Source organism: Artibeus jamaicensis, unplaced genomic scaffold (genome assembly GCF_021234435.1).
Source record: "Artibeus jamaicensis isolate MK-2021 breed Jamaican fruit bat unplaced genomic scaffold, CSHL_Jam_final scaffold_369, whole genome shotgun sequence".
In the NCBI taxonomy this organism is placed as follows: Eukaryota; Metazoa; Chordata; class Mammalia; order Chiroptera; family Phyllostomidae; genus Artibeus; species Artibeus jamaicensis.
This window is the reverse complement of record NW_026522042.1, coordinates 30,673,637-30,692,432: the sequence shown is the minus strand read 5'-3', so window position 1 is coordinate 30,692,432 and position 18,796 is coordinate 30,673,637.

The window sequence follows — 18,796 nt, the reverse complement described above, 5'->3', positions numbered from 1 at the left end:
ATACCTGATATCAAACTATATTACAAGACCACAGTAAGCAAAACAGTCTGGTACTGGCATAAGAACAGACACATAGACCAATGGAACAGAATAGAGAGTCCAGAAAAAAACCCAAGTCTCTATGGCCAATTAATATTTGACAAAAGGGACAGAAACATAGAATGGAGTAAAAATATCCTCTTCAACAAATGGTGTTGGGTAATCTGGACAGCCACATACAAAAAATAAATAAAACTCAACCACCAACTTACACCATCCACAAAAATAAACTCAAGATGGATAAAAGACTTAAACATAAGTTGCAACACCATAAAAGTCCTAGAGGAGAACATAGGAAGGAAAATCTAAGATATTCCACACAACAATATTTTCACCAATATGTCCCCAAGAGCAAGAGACATAAAGGAAAGAGTAAACAAATGAAACTTCATTGAAATAAAAAGCTTCTGCGTGGCTAAAGAAAACATTAGCAAAATGAAAGGGGAACCGACTGTATGGGAAAATATATTTTCCAATGGTACCTCAGACAAGGGCTTGATCTTCAAAATATATAAAGAAATCACACAACTCCACCCCAAGAAACAACCTAATTAAAACAACCTAATTAAAAAATTAGCAAAGGACCTGAATAGACACTTTTTCAAGGAAGGCATATGGAGAGCCCAGAGACATATAAAAAGATGCTCAGCATCACTAGCCATCAGAGAAATGCAAATTAAAACCTCAGTGAGATACCACTTCCCACTGGTCAGAATGGCCATCATGAACAAATCAACAAACAAGTGCTGGCAGAGTTGTGGAATAAAGGGAACCCTAGTACACTGTTGGTAGAAATGCAAACTGGTGCAGCCACTGTGGAAAACAGCATGGAATTTCCTCAGAAAATTAAAAATGGATCTGCCTTTAGACCCAGCAATTCCACTGCTGGTACTATACCCTAAGAATCCTGGAACACCAACTCAAAAGAAACCTAGGCACCACAATGTTCATAGTAGCCGATTTACAATAGCCGAGTGTTGGAAGCAACCTAAGTGCCCACCAGTAAATGAGTGTACTATGGTACATTTACATGATGTAATACTATGCAGCAGAAAGAAAAAAGGAGCTCCTACCCTTTGCGACAACATGGATGGATCTGAAGAGCATTATGCTAAGTGAAATAAGCCAGGCAGTGAAAGACAAATACCATATGATTTCACCTATAAGTGGAACTTAATCTACAAAACAAGCAAACAAAATATAACCAGAGACATTGAAATTAAGAACAAACTGATACAACCAAAGGGGAGGTGGAAGGGGATAATGGAGGGAAAATTAGAAGGGTTGTCAAGGAACATGTATAAAGGTCACATGGACAAAGGCAAAGTGGGGGAGGATTGAGGGTGGGAGGTGGGGATGCCTGGGGTGGGAAGGAGTGGTGGGGGGAAAATGGAGACAACTGTACTTAAACAACAATAAAAAAGTATTTAAAAATATTTTTAAAGCAAAAATATAGAAAGAGTGCTTAGATATTTAGAGTTTTAATTAGTGTTCTAAGAAACCAGAGACTTCTGAGTAGTGTGTGAAACACAGGAGACAATGCCGATTATTTTTACCCACAAAACTGGCAGTATTTTATAATGAATCAGTGTTATAGCTCAAGACCTGCAACTTCTTTTGATGTTACTTCAAGTTTATTCAGAAGCATCCTTGCCAGAGATGGACATGATTAGGAAGGAGCCACCCCAGCTCTGCCTCTTTGTCTTGTCCTGAGCCTGTGCACACTACTTCCAGCAGCTCCTTGACCTTTAAGTTCTCTTGCTCCTCAGGTGTATGTATACTTTAAGAACTGTAATTCAGGGAAACCTCTCCTCATTCTAACTGGACCCATAAAAATTGGTCTAACAGTGCCAAGCATTGAAAAAGAGGTAAAGAAGCAAGCATTCACACTTCTGGTGGAATTATTATATAAGGTAGGTACAATTTGGAGAGCATTTTCATGTACATAGCAAAGTTGAAGATATGTATACACTATAGTCCAGAGATACCTGTATGTGTGCAAGAAGACAGTCAGAATAATGTTTCTTGTAGTATTATTTGCAGCCATGAAAAATAGGAAACAACTTAAATGTTCGCAACAGAATACTATAAAAATTCAATAAACTAACCAGAGCTAAATATATCAGATAGTTGCAATATAGATATTGTGCGGAAAAGAGATAACATTGATAGACTTGCAACTACTGCCCTTAGAAAGGCCTATTTGCAAGGTGGGCCCTTGGCTGGTACCTGGGAACTTAGATTTGAAGAGGGTTCCCACCATTCCCTAAATGATGAAAGAGGCATAATGTGTATAAAATATTTATACCAATGATGTGGTTTGTGCTGAGCACATTCTTTCCTTTTGTGAGTTCAGAGTTTTGGTACCTTTCCAGGAAGAGAAGGTGCCTGTGTGACCAGGCCCCAAGGAAAACCCTGGGCCCTGTGTCTCTAAGGAGCTTCCCTGGTGGACACCACTTCTCACATATCATCACAACTTGTTCCAGGAGGAATTAAAGGAATTCTGTGTGACTCCCCTGGGACAGGGGTTTGGAAGCTAACCCCTGGCTTTCCTCTGACTTCTCCCCATGAGCCTTTTTTCATTGCTGATTCTGCTCTGTACCCTTCATTGTAATAAATCAGAGCTGTGAGTACCACTATCTGCCAAGTGCTATGAGTCCTGGGGAATCACCAAACCTGGGGGTGGTCTTAAGAATCAACCCATAACATGGATATAAACAAAATGATAGCATTTATTTTAAGTTTAAGAATATGCAAAACAAGATTATTCATTGTTTATGGAAACACACATATGACATTAAAATATAAAAACTGGGCCAGGAGTGATAAGTAAGTAGATGGGGTGAAGAAAGTTCATAAGGCTCAACTATAATACTTTACGCCTTTAAATGAATAAAGCAAAAATAGTGAAATATTAAGATTTGATATAGCTGAGTCATAGTTCATGGAGGTCTCTATTTTTCTGTCAAATTTAAATACTTTTATAATAAAGTACTGAAAATTGAATTGAAGGGGGATGAAATATATAGCCAGAGCTCTGAGGTGTTGCAGATAAGTGTGTTCTGATTGTAGTTCAGCTTTCCCTTACCTTGATCATGGAGCCCTTCTTGTAGGATAGCAAGCAGCCCTGGGAGAGGAAGCCCAGAGACTGGAAATCCAGGAAGTGGAGACATAAACCTGATGTCTGGCTCTTTCCTGAATTTTACCAGGGGAGAAGAGAGTAGGTGTCAGTACCCAAGGCACCTGAAGAAGGTTGGAGGCAAACAGCAGAAACAAAGGAGAAGGCCCAAGTCAGCGAGAGCAAGGTAAGGAAATGCAGGAGAAAGGAAGATCTGTGCTTCATTTCATCACCCATGGCCATCCACCATTTTGCGACTTACACTGGGCTTGGAGTGACCTTCACAAATGAGAAGACGATTCTCTTGTTTCAGAGATGAAGAGGTCAAAATACCGAGAAAACCAAAAACACCGTTCAAGGTGATATAGCCATTGAGAAAGGAAAATATAAATCCCCATGAGCTTTATCCAAGGCCTCCCTACTGGGTTTCACCAGTGACTTTATTAGGATTCCTCATGCAGATTGGAGAAGAAAATATTCAGCTGGTGGGGTGGCCTAGCTTAGATGTATTTTTAATTAATTTTAAATATATCCAATTGAAAAAAACAAAAGTTATGATTTTAGTCATCAAAAATATATGTGTAAATCAGAATTCTCTCATTGCTAAGCTCAACTAACTACATATGAGTTAGACATAGGAAAAATGTAAGCACTTTAAATTTATTAGAAAAATTTTGTATGAGATGTAAAAGCTGAGTCCAAAGCAGCATTCAAAACATAGTGTCTGGAAAAAGTATAAAGCACTTTGAAATGAGCAAACATAATTACTGTCTAGGGCACCCTTCCAGGCAGTTGCTGCCTTTCATTGTCTTTGAGCTATTATATAACTGGGTAAGTTGTGGAATACTGACAGAATTCAAAGTATTCTTGCCCATAAAGAAGTAAATAACTCTGTCTGGTAAAGATGCACTTGATTATTACTCCGTGGCTATTGATCAATTTTATATCTATTTTAAAATATATTTCTATATGCCTATATTCCTGATGGTCTATGCATGTGTATGTGTTTGTTTTAATTTTCCTTTGAACTAGTTGTGACATTGTATTGATTCCTCCATTAATTAAATAATTAAATGAAATCTTTGATGTGTGTTCATTTTATATGTCAAGAGACTTAATTTTACTGTTTCTTGGAATTATCATTTAATAGCATATACCAAAGACAATGAACAGTATTTCAGCTTTATCTCTAATAAATAAATGGAACACTATCTCCCCCCTACCATAGCCTCTATGGCCCGTAACTATTTCAGGTACATATATGCTTACTACCCAAGCAAAGACACAGTCTTCCACAAAAACTGGGAAGGGGGCTATGGACAAGGGGGGGTGAAAGGTCAACATAGTTTTTCACATTCTAATTGGGTCCATTTAGAATCAAAACATGCCACAATGCAAAGAAAACAAACCTCCGGCAGAGTGAAGTAGTCCAGTCTTCTCTTAGGCCCCAAAGGCTGGTGTCAAGAAAACTCAAGACCCTAGACTGGCTTATTTCCTGTTTTCTCCCCATCGCTTCCTCCCTGCACAGCACAAAATGTCATCTTTGTCACCAGAAAGGAAACTGTTGCATGTGAAATACATGCAACATAAAATACATTTTATCATAAAATGGATAAAAATGTAGTTGTGAAGCTGTAGGTGATTGTTTAACCTCTCAAGCCCTCATGTCCTCCATTTGTTAAAATTATCTCAAATAAAATGATCTCAAAGGTACCTTGTGACTTTAACTGTTCGTAATAAACTATATGTTTATACATAAATGGCCACAGTCATGTATATTTTTAATCTGTAAAATAATGTTTGGTTTAAAAAAGGTTAATCCAATTTCAATGCAACACACAAATTCTTTCTAACAAGTAAAATGGAAGCTACATGGAACAGTTATTTGAAGTCATTTTTGAGAATATTTTTAATGGAAATAGAAGGTTAAGCTAAAATAATGAAATTCAGAGGGTGGAAGTAATAATACTTCTGATTGGCATCTCCATGGAGCTTCACAGCTCCCTGGGGGGCAGGTACAGATTCTCTTTCATTCTCAAGTTTAAAGGTTGTAAATGTCACTCATTTAGACGGAGGCAAAAGGAAGTTGACAGCAAAAGTTCCCTGAAAGATGGCAAAGATAATGACTGTCTCAAACTGTGTTTATACATAGTGTCGGCTCTGTGTTTAAACGATCAGGGAGTCATTTTGACCTCCCTGAAATCTTATTGATAAGTTTTATTTGGAATATGAAAAGATTTTCTGGTTTTACCATAGTCTCTTTGAGTGTGATTTGATGTGCTAAGCAGAAGGAATCAAGTCTGACAGCAAATTGCTTACTTGAATCTAAAGGAGTCTGGATGCTTCTGCTCTGAGACAGCTTTCTCAGGAATATAGCTTCCAAGACATGGAAACTCTTGGGTTTCTAACCTGACATGTTTAAGCTTATTAAAAAGATCCCAAGACCATCTTACCCTTAAATATCACCAATCTCCTTATAGGGGCCTGCAACTCAGAGCCACCAAAAGGTACTGACCTGCCCAGGTCACTCTACCTGGGCAAGTGGAACCCAAAATCTGGTGGAAGCCACGAGCATTCTCTAGCTCATGGGCAGACTCCAGCTCATTGCACAGAGAAGCTGCAGAATGCCCATAGGTACCCTCCCTAGTGCATACACAAGGACATGAAAGTCTTCTGAAATCCAACAGTGGGATTCCATTCCTTTAAGTTAAGCCATCGAAACTCTTTTAAAAGATAATAATTTTTAAGAGCGGCAGCCTAACTTTGATTTATCAGGAACCTTTACCTTACAGATTATTTTTTCAAGTTTCCAACTGTGACCCTGCACTGAGTTAAATTGTGCCTCCCCCACTCCCATTACACCCCCAGCCAAATCCTAACTCCTGGTGTCTATGAATAGGACCTTATTTAAAAAGAAGCCCTCTGTAGGCATAATCAGAAATCATTAGGTTGAGTTCTAATCCAATACGACTGATGACCTTATGAGAAGGCCAAAAGAGGTGTACGGGGATGGGCTATGGTGACAGGCAGAGACTGGAGTGATGTGTCTATAACCCAAAGGTTGCTGAATCCACCAGAAGCTGGAAGAATCAGGTAAGAATTGTCCCCTAGAGCCTTAAAGAGACCGTGGCCCCAAAGGCACCTTAGTTTATGGCTTCCAGCCTCAAGAACTCTGGGAGAATTTGTTTCTATCATTTTAAGTATCTAGTTCCTAGTAATTTTTTTTACAGCCACCCTGGCAAAATTATACAAAACTATTAGAGGTTTGTGAAATCAATACATTTAATGGGTCACAAATTTTTGGTAGTAAGGGTAAGTGCCATTGTGTAAAGATTTTGCTTTAGTTTTGGGGTGAACAAGATCATGGGAGAACTATTTCTTGCTAGGGTTCACAGTTGGAAAAGTCAGTCCTGTTTGTGAAGTGCCCTTGCTGAGTGAGGGCAGATTTTAAAAAAGGAGGAAGAGTGAATGGATGTAAAGGGCTTGTGTGAGGAGGGGAAAGGCAGGGATAGGAATCAAAGGGAGCACGAGGGAGTCAGTGTCAAGACAACAGCCCATCTGGGTGAGATCTGCTGTTGCTTCCAAGACCATCTGCCCATTGGCTGAAAGAGCTGTAACTAGTCCTTCCACATTTAAGGAAAAACATTATTTAAATTAAAAATTTCCTGTCTTTGTCACGAAATTTAATATCTTGTTTAGGGTTTGTGTCCCTTCTGTGAGGTTCAGTGACAAGTGTGCCCAGTGCCTCCCACCCCCACCCTGGACTTCCTGATGTGCCTATGCTGTAGACTGCATTTCTGTGAAAACACCCACTGTCCTCCTTCCTGCACCCCACCTGTGAGAGGATTATACTTCTTGTCCCATAGATGGCAGGCTTGAGCCTGTAACTTGCTTTGGCCAATGAGATGTTGGAGGAAATAACATGGCTCTTAGAGCAAGTCTCTGTGGCCTCTCTTTTGTCTCCGCCTGGAGCTCAGCAATGCCCAAGGTAGGGGCTTATGTCAGCTGCAGTCTATCAGGGGTGTCCAACCTGTGGCCCATGGGCCACATGCAGCCCAGAATGGCTGTGAATGCAAGCCCCACACAAATCATACATTTACTTAAAGCATTATGATATTTTTGTGTGCGATTATATGCCAAAATGTTTTTAATGTGTGGCCCAAGACAACTCTTCTTCTGTGGCGCAGAGATGCCAAAAGGTTGGACAACCCTGGTAAGAGTAAAGAGACTGTAGACCAGAGGTGCCGATGATCTATACTGGATATTTAGCATGAGCAAGAGAGATATCCCTTGTAGTAAACCTCTGAGATTTAGGGGCGATCTATTACTGCTGCATAATATGGTCTAAGCTGACTGATGCACTTTCTTCCTGAGGCTGGCGGTAAAGCATGCCAAGCTCAGTGTATGATGTAGAAGGTCTTTGGAGAAATGCACATAATGATTCACTCCTAGATGCCCTTCCAAAAAAGAGCGTTGTCTTAGCTGCTGAAAGATAGTCTTCATCTGTTTATTCAGGGATGGCTCCAACTGTTCAGAACTTCCTCACTCAAGGTCATGCCCTCCCGGAGGAGGCTTAAATTCAATGCCTGGTTAAAGCAGGGGCATAAAGGACCAACCATTTCAGCTCATTTAGGACAATGCTAATGGGCCACGTAGACTCCAGAGCTTTCATAGCAATAGCCAAGAAGTCACAGTCCAACCTCTCCCTCTGTCCAATCCTGTTTATCTGATCTTCCTTCCACAGCTGATGGTCCTAAGGGGCTTCCATAACAAATGTTGTATACCCTCAACTCCATTTCAGAGTCTGCTTCCTAGAGAACTCAACACATAAAGGAGCAGCAGACATGGGAGTAAACATGCTCAGACCTGAAACACCAGGGGTCTGGGGAAACCACTATGAATAAGAGTTAGACAAAGCCCTTATTTCTTTCATACCACCCAACATTCTACCACCCAAGCATGAAATCACAAAGGTGCCATTATACTGCTTTCCACCCAGTGTAGGATCTAGCACGCAAAGAAACTCACCTTGCACCACTATTTCCTTTCCACTAATAGTGCTGGGCTAGGAAGGGTCTCTCTCAACACTTGTGGCCCCAAAATGGGGATAAACATCATGATGATAAGCAATGAGCTCTCCTAGACTGTTCAACATGCTCCCCAACAGATGGCCCTAATGTGACAACTTAGGCAGTTTCTTTGCATATTTTTATTCTTTATAAAACAAATGTGGAGAAAAAATAAATCTTTAATTTCAAGAACATTAGCAAATCACATAAGGGAAAAACCAATTTCTCATGTGTTAAAGATCACAATATAAAAGGTCATTGGTCTCTAAAGCTGTGCTATTCATTGAGTAATATCAATAAATGGAAGTCATAGGCTTCTCCCATCTCAAGTGCAAAGGGCTGAGGTCAGAGACACATCCATTCTAGGAAAAACATTTGTTGAATAAAAGCTCATGCATCATTATGTGACATATACAGATTTTGTATGTATATACAGACCTGTTAGTCATGGTTAGGAAGGAAGAAATGATAAACAGCCATAATACTAAATGTTTCTTGTGTTACTAATGATGCATGATGAGAAAGATTTTGTCAGCTCTCCTGTGTTCCAGGTTTTGTGTAGCATGTCTTTTGTTACATCAGTTTTCTTTCTGAAATGGTAGAATATACATCTGGTGTTTTATTTATTTTTTATTTTTTGCCATTTTCAAGAAAGCCCAACTGAGCTTCTAACCGTTCGACCTGCCTCTGAAACTATTTCTTGCCTTTCCCAGGAAACAGAAGGATAACATGGTTTGCCGGAATCCAGTGTCTTCCTTTCTTTTATCTTCCTTTAGCTCTCTAGCCTTTGACATTTGTTTTTCTCACCTGTCCCATTAGGTTTTGTCTGGTGAAGTATCCCATAGTGAGAGATGTGATCAGGAATGTCTAAATCTGCCAAAGGCATCCACTGCTCAAAGCAGTATTGCTGCTGTGTCCCTAACAGATAACACTTCCCAGGAATGGTGCTTATCAGAGCCAACCTAATCCTTTCCCAACCTCATGTTACACATCCTAACTCACCTTGAACATTTCATCTTTAATGTGCCTTCTCTTGAGGTCCTTATTTCATAACTGCCTTCGATATAACACTGTGGAGCCAAGACATCATACTGACCAGGTCCTACCTGACATTTACTCAGACATATTTGCATTCTTGACACTGACTTTCCTAGTCTTTCTCCTTCGAATCCCCAGTTTCTGGCCTGCCAGGCTGATCCAGTTGGCAGGAGGCAGTTGGTCCCCAGGGGCTCTGCCCAGGTCACTCAGTGGTGGCTCTGAGATGCTGGCCCAGCAGAGCCAACTCCTTCCTGAGAAGTCACCCCAGGGCGTTTTCTGAGACCTCCCCTTTCCTCTGTTAGAGATCTCTGGTCCTGTGTAACTCATTTTTTAAAAAATCTTATTTATTTTTAGAGAGAGAGGGAGGCAAGGAGAAAAGGAGTGAAACATCAACGTGTAAGAGAAACACATTGGGGCCTCTGGGACCCCCTTCCTAAAAATCGATGACCTCAGCCTGATCAAGAGAAACATTGCACAAACCCAAGATGAGAAATATTTCAAAAATCCCTGACCAATAGTCTTCAAACTTTTCAGGTTCCTGAAAGACTTAGGAAATACTGAGGAACAAAATGGTGGAAACTAAGGAGATATGATGACTAAATGCACCAGGTACCCTGGATTGGATTCTAGAAGAGAAAAGGATATTAGCAGGAAAACTTGAAATCTTAATAGTCTTTAGTAAAAGGTGAAAGATTTATATGATCTGAAGAGAAACCAGAGTATAAATCTTAATAGTCTTTAGTTTTAGCAAATGATATTACAACAGTGTTAATTTCCTACTTTTACCAAATGCACCATAGCAATTTAAGATGCTACTATTAAAGGAAGTTGGATACAAGGTATTCAGGAACTGGCTGTGTTATCTTTGCAGCTCTTCTGTAAATCAAAAATTATTTCAAAATAAAAAGCAAAAAATATATATACTTATAAAAGGCCATTAGCTAGCTTCCCATAGTCACTAGATTAAAACCTAAATTCTTTGCTGTGGACTAAATTCACTCATGATCTTAGTTCCTGTTGCTATCTGTCTATTCCATCTGTAATGATCCTCGATGAAAGGTTCCCCTCCACCCCCACACACGTACACTCAAACACCATCACTATCCAACCACACAAAGCTATTCATGGGCCCCCAAAGACAGCACTTGCATTATTCCTATGGTGCGGGCCTTCGTCACTCCACCATGTTAAATGTTCTTTCTGAGCAAACTCCTTTTTCAAAATTTAAACAAAAAATTATATCTGCATAACCTTTACCATCTCCCACTTCTACCACAAGCAGAATCAGCTGCTCCCTTCCTGTATCCCCCCATCCCTGAACACCCTGTGCTTACTTTGCATGGCCTGCCACCACCAACTCATCTCTGATGCTCAAGGACAGACTTGGTGTATATTTATCTTCATAGTCCTCAGTCAACACAAACTCTGTGTGGGTTAATTGGGAAGGAGAGCATTCTGCATCTGGATAAACCTGTCTAGTTAATCAGAAGCTACAGACAGAGCCTTCAGTGGGGGCTGGCAGTGTGAGTTTTGGGAGGTGTTGCCATCCATCACCATCCAGGCATGGGACTCGCCAGCAACCGTGTGCAAACTAGTAGCACAGAAGGTCACATCTTTGGGCTCCATGAAAAACCAGTGTCTAAGATAAAATGGATAACAATTATGAAGAGTTTACTACTCCAGAGAATAAATTGCTTTTAAATATATCCGAACTAACCATTAATGTAAACAGGGTTATTGAACTATGAACAGAAACTAGAATTATTCCTCATTAAATCAAGCCCTTTAACAGGAAGCACTTACTGTGGCCAGCTTGAGCTAGTCCATGTATCTAAAAGTAATAAACCTTCATTCTTTGATAAAAGCCTGCTGTGATATTCTTTCAATATTTTGCTCCTTCATGCTCCCATGCACTCCAATGACAGCAGATTCTGGGTCGACACTGCTTACCCACACACGGCACTTGGGTATTCTGAAAAGAAGATATTTGTCTTGTGACTTAAGCATCCTCTCTCTTGTACAATACTGGCTGGCACTTCTCCCAGACCTCAAATTAAATGATGTGAGCACTTTGAGTCTTGTTTTTTTAGGTCAGTGGAGACTTTTTAAAGTTTTTTTCTGTCATACATATTCCTATATCCTCATATTGACCTCTCACAATTCCTAAGAAGAGTTCAAACAGTAGTCCCTCAATGAAGACTAGGGTTCCGATCTTGCTCTTGATGTGTGGTGGCTAATGTTTTACTCCCACAGCCTTTACATAACTCGGCACCTCCACCTCGGTATCGATTTCCCCACATTCACTTTCAGTATTTAATCACAGAGATAAGAACAACCAAATACATAATGGCAGCTTCTGGAGCTGGACTAAAACTTAATTCTTTTTTCTGTCAGTGCAAAAAGAAAGGAAGAAAGAAAATAGCATTTATTTTTCAGAGGAGAAGTCTACTGTTTTTTTATGAAATGATGATTTTATTGAGTTTCTTTTCACAGTGAAACACTGGAAGGAGATCTATGAGCAACATCGCTGTCTCCTTCCAGCTCTTTCTCTGCCCCAGGATGGGCTGAGAGATCAGCGACACCTGGCTGTCCCCTCTGGTTCTTTGTCAAGGAGAAACGGGATAAGAGAAGCCTGGGATTTTCCTGCCCCCAAATCTCCCCATGACTTGCCATAATGGCTCCTTTTTCTACCTTCCTGAACTCCCACTACAAAGCACAGACACGACCACAAGAAAATTCTTATTTTACAGCATCAGTGGCCCTCTTGATTTTCCCATCATAAAGGAAAGATCTATCTATTTTTCAGATATGTTCAGGGCATAATTAACCAATGATTAGTCCACCCAACTAACCTTTCTAACTGTGAAATCCTTTCTCCTTCTTCTACTTACTTCTCCCTCCTAATTCTCACTGCCTACCCCATGTCACCAAGTCCTGCAGTTGTCCCTTAGTGAGACCTCTTTGATGCACCCCCCTTTCCCACCTTTCCAATACACTCATGAAGAATCAGCTTTGGTATTTCTACCTTGGGACTATGGTTTAAAATGGCTTTTACATCCCTTTCCAAAGTCTAGGAGGCAGAAGGAACTAGGGAGTGGGAACAAATGGGCCCCATCCCCAGAAGCAAAAGTGAGCCAGTGAAAGATTTGTGCTCATATATTGGGAGCAGGGGAGATGCAGGCTGGTCTCAGTTCCATCACACCTAAGATCCAGAGGAAAAAGCAGCCCAGACTTGGCATACATGTACAGCTCTCTCCATTGTTGGCTCCCGAGTTATGCTTTCTGCCTTTTTGTATTGAAGAGTGGTTGGCCCATAGAACTTCTCAGGTTTTGTGTTGTTTTACCTGTGTTGGAATGGGGCAAGGGATGAAGTGAAGGGGAAATGGGGTCAGGAGCTACAAGGAAGGAAACTGCAAGTATGTCTTTTTTTGTTGCTGGACTGGGGAATAGAAAAATCTTAAAAATGGGACACAGCTTCAGAACAGATGAAAGAGAATAAGGAAGAGAATAAGGCAGCTTCAAAAAAATGAAAGAGAAAAAGAAAGAGAATGAGGAAGCTATTCTTTTCTCCATCTTGTAGACTCTAAATATAACCATCAGACCTGCCACATACTGTAGCAAGTCCCACACCCTCAACAATGGGCTCGCTGCTGTTTTTTGTCTTCCATTGGGGGCCAGGGAACCCAACAGAAGGCAGATCAGTTCTGAGTGGCTACTAAGAAAACGTTGGTATTAACACCTCTTCCCCAGCTCCTCCCAAATCCTACCTTGTTGTGTTAAAGACATATTTGAGTTCATGTTCTAGCCACCTGGAATAAGCTGGAACTACTCGCAATTTCCAAAATACTCAGTTCTCCCATTATAATTACAAATGAATTTTGATTAGGATTATTACTTAAATTCTCTTTCAGCCTCTTTGTCTCATTTGATAGTTAACTATTTTTAAGTGCTATTTAACTCAGGTTGGCACAAAGATATAAAAATACAGCTCACAATTTAAAATGTAGCAGAAGCCTGGCTGGTATAGCTCAGTGGATTGAGGGAGGGCCTGGGAACCAAAGGGTCGCCGGTTCAATTGCCAGTTAGGGCACATGCCCGGGTTGCGGGCCAGGTCCCTGGTTTGGGGCATGCAAGAGGCAACCACACATTGATGTTTCTCTCCCTCTCTTTCTCCTTCGCTTCCCCTCCCTAAAAATAAATAAATAAAATCTTTAAAAATAACTAGCTAAATAAAATAACGTAGCAGAAAACATTCTCAATTATATATTCTAGGGCTCTTGTATAAACCACTGTACATAAGCTTGTTAATATATAAACTACATTACATTAAAATATTGTCATAGACTCCTGAGGTTAATTTAATTTTCAGTTTAACTATACTTTAAGCATATACTAACATATATTAAAAACTAAATATGAAATCTTTATCCTTGCCATTTTTACACAGCTATAAAACTGAAATAAGTCGAAATTTTAAATTGTAATGTTTAGCTTTATGTAGTTTTGTTGAATTTCATACTTTGAATCATTTTATTTTACTAAAACAGAATTGGTGTTTACAGCATGAATACGATATAGACTGTTACTCTGCAGGTCCCGATTCACTCAGCAAGTTCCACATTGTAACCCGCCACATGCCCTGTGGTCACCCGGATGCCAGTGCTCATGAAGCCACAGTGAAGAGGTCTAGCAAAGACGTGTTTGGAACAACAGGAGATGAAGGGGGGGAAAAAACAATATTTGAAAGGATAATGGCTCCGAACTTTATAGATACAGATACAGAAATCTAAAATTTAAAGTAAGATGAACTGTTAAGGAAGATAGTCCTAGATTCAGAAGTGGCAGAGAAGCTTGTATCAGTTTATTCCTCAAGGTGAAAAAAATTACAAACTCTATGGGAAAAGAAAACTTTTGAAGGTACTGGAGATGAACCTAAGGCAGAAAGAAGCTGAAGACAACACAATCCTTGCAAAAAGAGAAGCAAATGTGTGAGGCTGGAGCACTTTAAAGGGCTGCACACAGTGACTTCTGTCCAAAAGGTGCAATACAAAAGGGGAAGGAGGAACTTCACAGTAAAGAAACTGACAACTAAGAATTGTGAACCCTGAGGACTAAAAAGGGCTCCTGGTGGCTAACAGCGCAAAACAAAAAGAAAAACAAAAGCAGAGCCACCAGCCATTTCCGTACAGGCGCCTCTTAAGCAAACTGTGCTTCTCAGAGAAGGTTCTGCTCTGCACTTGACTACCTACCTGCTTCTGCTTGCCACCGCTGCTTTTCTGCTATCTGAGCCAGACCTTAGAAAGGAATTCCTGGAGTCCTGTTTCAACCATAGGCCTAAGGCTTTCCCCATCCAATGGGAGCTGTGCAGCTCTGCCCAATCCAAGCGGCTGTATTCTGACCAATCAGGGACCAGGCATGAGGCCTTCTGTCTATATAAGCCAGCTCCCCCTGTGGCTCAGGGGCATAATCTTTCCACCTAAGATTGAAGGCTGTGTTTATTCAGCTGGAACTGAAACAATGAAAAAGCTGGAGCAGAGCAGACCTGACTAGCTGAGGAGGAGCCTGGCCCCAGGGCAGCCTCATGGACACGCCGTTTTCACAGCCCTGCTGTATTACCATTGAGCTGTTTGCACTAAGTAAAGTTTCTTCCTTTACTGTGCCCGAAATTGGGGATTCCTGTTGGTTTTTGAATTGACACCAATGACCACTGGCTGACAGACTTCACCTAGGTATTGTGTTTAAGGTCAACACCAGCAGTGATAAGTCATACTGATAGTGTATTCTCTTAATAGGAGCAATGAGAAGGGTACTTTCCATCTGTCATCTTTCTCCCCAAAACCTATAACCCCAGAATAATCATAAGAAAAACATCAGACAAATCCCGGTTGAAGGACATTGTACCAAACACCTGAACAACACTCCTCCAAACTCTCAAGGTCATCAAAAAAAGAAGAAAAATGAAAAAACAGCACTGCCTAGCAGAGTCTAAGAAAAAATGATGATTAAATGTAATGTGGTATCCTCAATGGTACCCTAAAGCAGAAAAAAGACATTAGGTAAAAACTAAGATATCTGGATAAAGTGTGTCCTCTGATTAACAATAACATATTGAGACTGGCTCATTAATGATGACAAATATACCATACTAATGGAAGATATTAATATAGTGGAGACTGAGTATGAGGTGTATGGAAAGTCTCTGTATTGTCTACACAACTTTTCTGTAATTCTAAAAAGATACAAGGATTATTTTTAAAGATTTTATTTATTTATCTTTAAAGAGGAAAAGAAGGAGAGAAATATCAATGTGTGGTTGCCTCTCCTGTGTCCCCCACTGGGAACTGGCCTGCAACCCAAGCATGTGCCCTGACTGGGAATCAAACCGCGATCATGTGGTTCGCAGGCCCAAGCTCAATCCACTGAGCTACACCAGCCAGAGATACAAGGATTTTTTTAATAGGTTATAAAGTGACATACAATCAATGAATTCCTTAATACTTTATTTGCTTAATTCACTTAACTTTTAAAATAATTTTTAGTTTTCATTTACAGTTGACATACAATATATTAGTTTCAGTTGTACAACATAGTGATTAGACATTTAAATACTTTAAAAAATAATCACCCCAATAAATCTAGTGTCCATCTGACACCATACATTGTTATTACAATAGTATTGATGATACAGTCCAGTGCTATCTTTACATCCTGTGACTATTCTCTAGCTCCACATTTGTGCTTCTTAATCCCTTCAGTTTTTCACCCACTCCCAAACCACCCCCATCTGGAAGCCATCAAAATGTTATTTGTATTATTTCTGTTTTGTTAGTTCATTTATTTTGTTTTTTATATTTCACATACAAGTGAAATCATATGGCATTAGTTCTTCTTGGTCTGAGTTATTTCACTAAGCACAATACCCTCTAGATTCGTGTTGTTGCAGATGGCACAATTTCATTTTTTAAATATATTTTATTGATTATGCTATTACAGTTGTCCCATTTTTTCTCCCCTTTATTTTCCTCTGCCCTTTACCTGCCTCCCACCATCATTCCCTCATATTAGTTCATGTCCATGGGTCATACATATAAGTTTTTGGCTTCTCCATTTCCCATACTACTCCTAACCTCCCCCTCTCTATTTTGTACCTATCATTTATACTTCTTATTCCCTGTACCTTTTTCCTCATTATTTATTTGTCCTCCCCCTGCTGATAACCCTCCATGTGATTTTTGCTTCTATGAATCTGTTCCCTTCCCATTTGTCTACTTAGTTCATTTTTGTTTTTGTTTTTGTTTTTGCTTTTGCTTTTTTTAAATTCAGGTAATTGATAGTTGTGAGTTTGTTGTCATTTTACTGTTCATATCTTTTATCTGTTTTTCCTAGATAAGTCCCTCTAAGATTTCATATAATAAGGGCTTGGTGATTATAAACTCCTTTAACTTTACCTTACCTGGCAAATACTTTATCTGCCCTTCCATTCTAAATGATAGCTTTGCCGGATAGAGTAATCTTGGTCCTTGACTTTCATGACTTCAAATACTTTTTTCCAGCCCCTTCTTGCCTGCAAGATTTCTTTTGAGAAATCCACTGATAGTCTTATGGGAACTCCTTTGTAGGTAACTTTCCTTTTCTCTTGCTGCTTTGAAGATTCTCTCCTTATCTTTAACCTCATGTAATGTACTTATGATGTACTTTGGTGTGTGCTTCCTTGGGTCCAACTTCTTTGGGACTCTCTGAGCTTCCTGGAAGTTGATTTCCTTTGTCAGATTAGAGAAGTTCTCTGTTATTTTTTCAAATAAGTTTTCACTTTCTTGCTCTTCTTATTCTCATTCTGACACCCCTATGATTTGGTGGTTGGAATGTTTAAGCCTCTCTTCATTTTTTTTTAATTCTTCTTTTTTCATTCTGTTCTAATTGAGCGTTTATTTATTCCCTCTGGTGCAAATCCTTGATCTGAGTCCTCTCTTCCTTCCTGTCACTGTTGGTTCCCTGTACATTTCCCTTTATTTCACTTTTCACAACCTTCACTTTTTCCTCTATTTTGTGATCATACTCAACCATTTCTGTGAGCATACAGATTACCAGTATTTTGAACTCTGTGTCTGTTAGGTTGTCTATCGCTTTATCACTTAGTTGTATTTTTCCTAGAGCTTTGATCTGTTCTTTCATGTGGGCCTTATTTTTTTTGTCTGCGTACACCTGCTATGTAGTAAGGGGCGGAGCCTTGGTTGTTCACCAGAGTTGGGCAAGCCATGCTGCTGCATTGTGGCATTGTATGTGAGGGAGGGGTCCAAGAGAGAAAAACACCACTTACTCAACTTTCAACTTTCAGTCACTTCCTCAGCTACCCACAGGCAAATTGGGCCCTTCTGGTGCTGATTCCCGAGTGAGTGAGTTTGTATAGATCCTAGGACCCTGTGGGTCTGTCCAATGTACTCTCCTGTGAAGCTGGGAGTTTCTCCTGCCTCCTCAACCCCCACAGATTTTTCCAGTCAGAAGTTTTGAGGCTTTATTTCCATCTGCTGGAAACCTGGGTTGCACTTCCTATCTCAGTCCCCAGTTGTTCCTCCAGTTTATCCACACACTAATGTGGGACCACCCACTCTGCCAGCCACTGCCTTGCCCAGTCTGCCAGCGCCACCTTGCTCTCCTTGGTCTTCCAGCTGCAGCCTCGCTCTGAGCTGTCTCCAACCCAGCTGCCCATCTCTGCCCCTCTTACCAGTCTGGATGAATATTTCTTTTTTAACTCCTTGGTTGTTGGATTCCTATGCAGTTCGATTTCCTGGCAGTTCTGGTTATTTTTTACTTTAAATTTGTTTCTGTCCTTCTTTTGTTTGTTGTGCAAGGAGGTGAAGTGTATCTACCTATGTTTCCATCTTGGCCAGAAGTGTCCCTGGTATCTTTCAAGCGGCAGGCTCAGCACTGGTGCTCAGAGTGAATGAGTCCATCAACAAGCTGGTCCATGCACACAGACTTTTGAAGAGGAACACCTGAAACTCCAGCAGCCTTCCTTCTCAGTCACAATCCTTGCTCATTTTCACAGCCAGAAACTGTGAAATCCAGCACTGGAATGCTGAGCTGGGGAGCCTAGTGTGGGGCTGGGACCCCTGATCCTCATGGGGGACCTCTGCAGAGATATCCCTCCTGATTTTTAACTGCCACGCATGGGTGATGACCAGACATTCAGGGCCTCCGTTCCTCCCACCAGCCTCCACATTACTTCTTCTGTATACTTTTAATTATAGGAATTCTGTTCAGCTAAACTTCAGGTGGCTCTCACTGGTGGTTGTTCTGTAGTTTAGTTGTGATTTTGATGTGGTTGTGGGAGGAAGCAAGTACAGCATTTACCTACTCTGCTGTCTTGACCAGAACCTCTTAATTCTTAACTAACTGAATTTCTCAAGTTCTTTTTTCACTTGTTTAATTCTGAAACATTATAAAGAAAACCCAAATTGACAGAATGTTTTTTTAATAAACTCAAACCCCTCTTCAGTTGCTGTATCGTGATTCACAATGGAGATCAGTTACA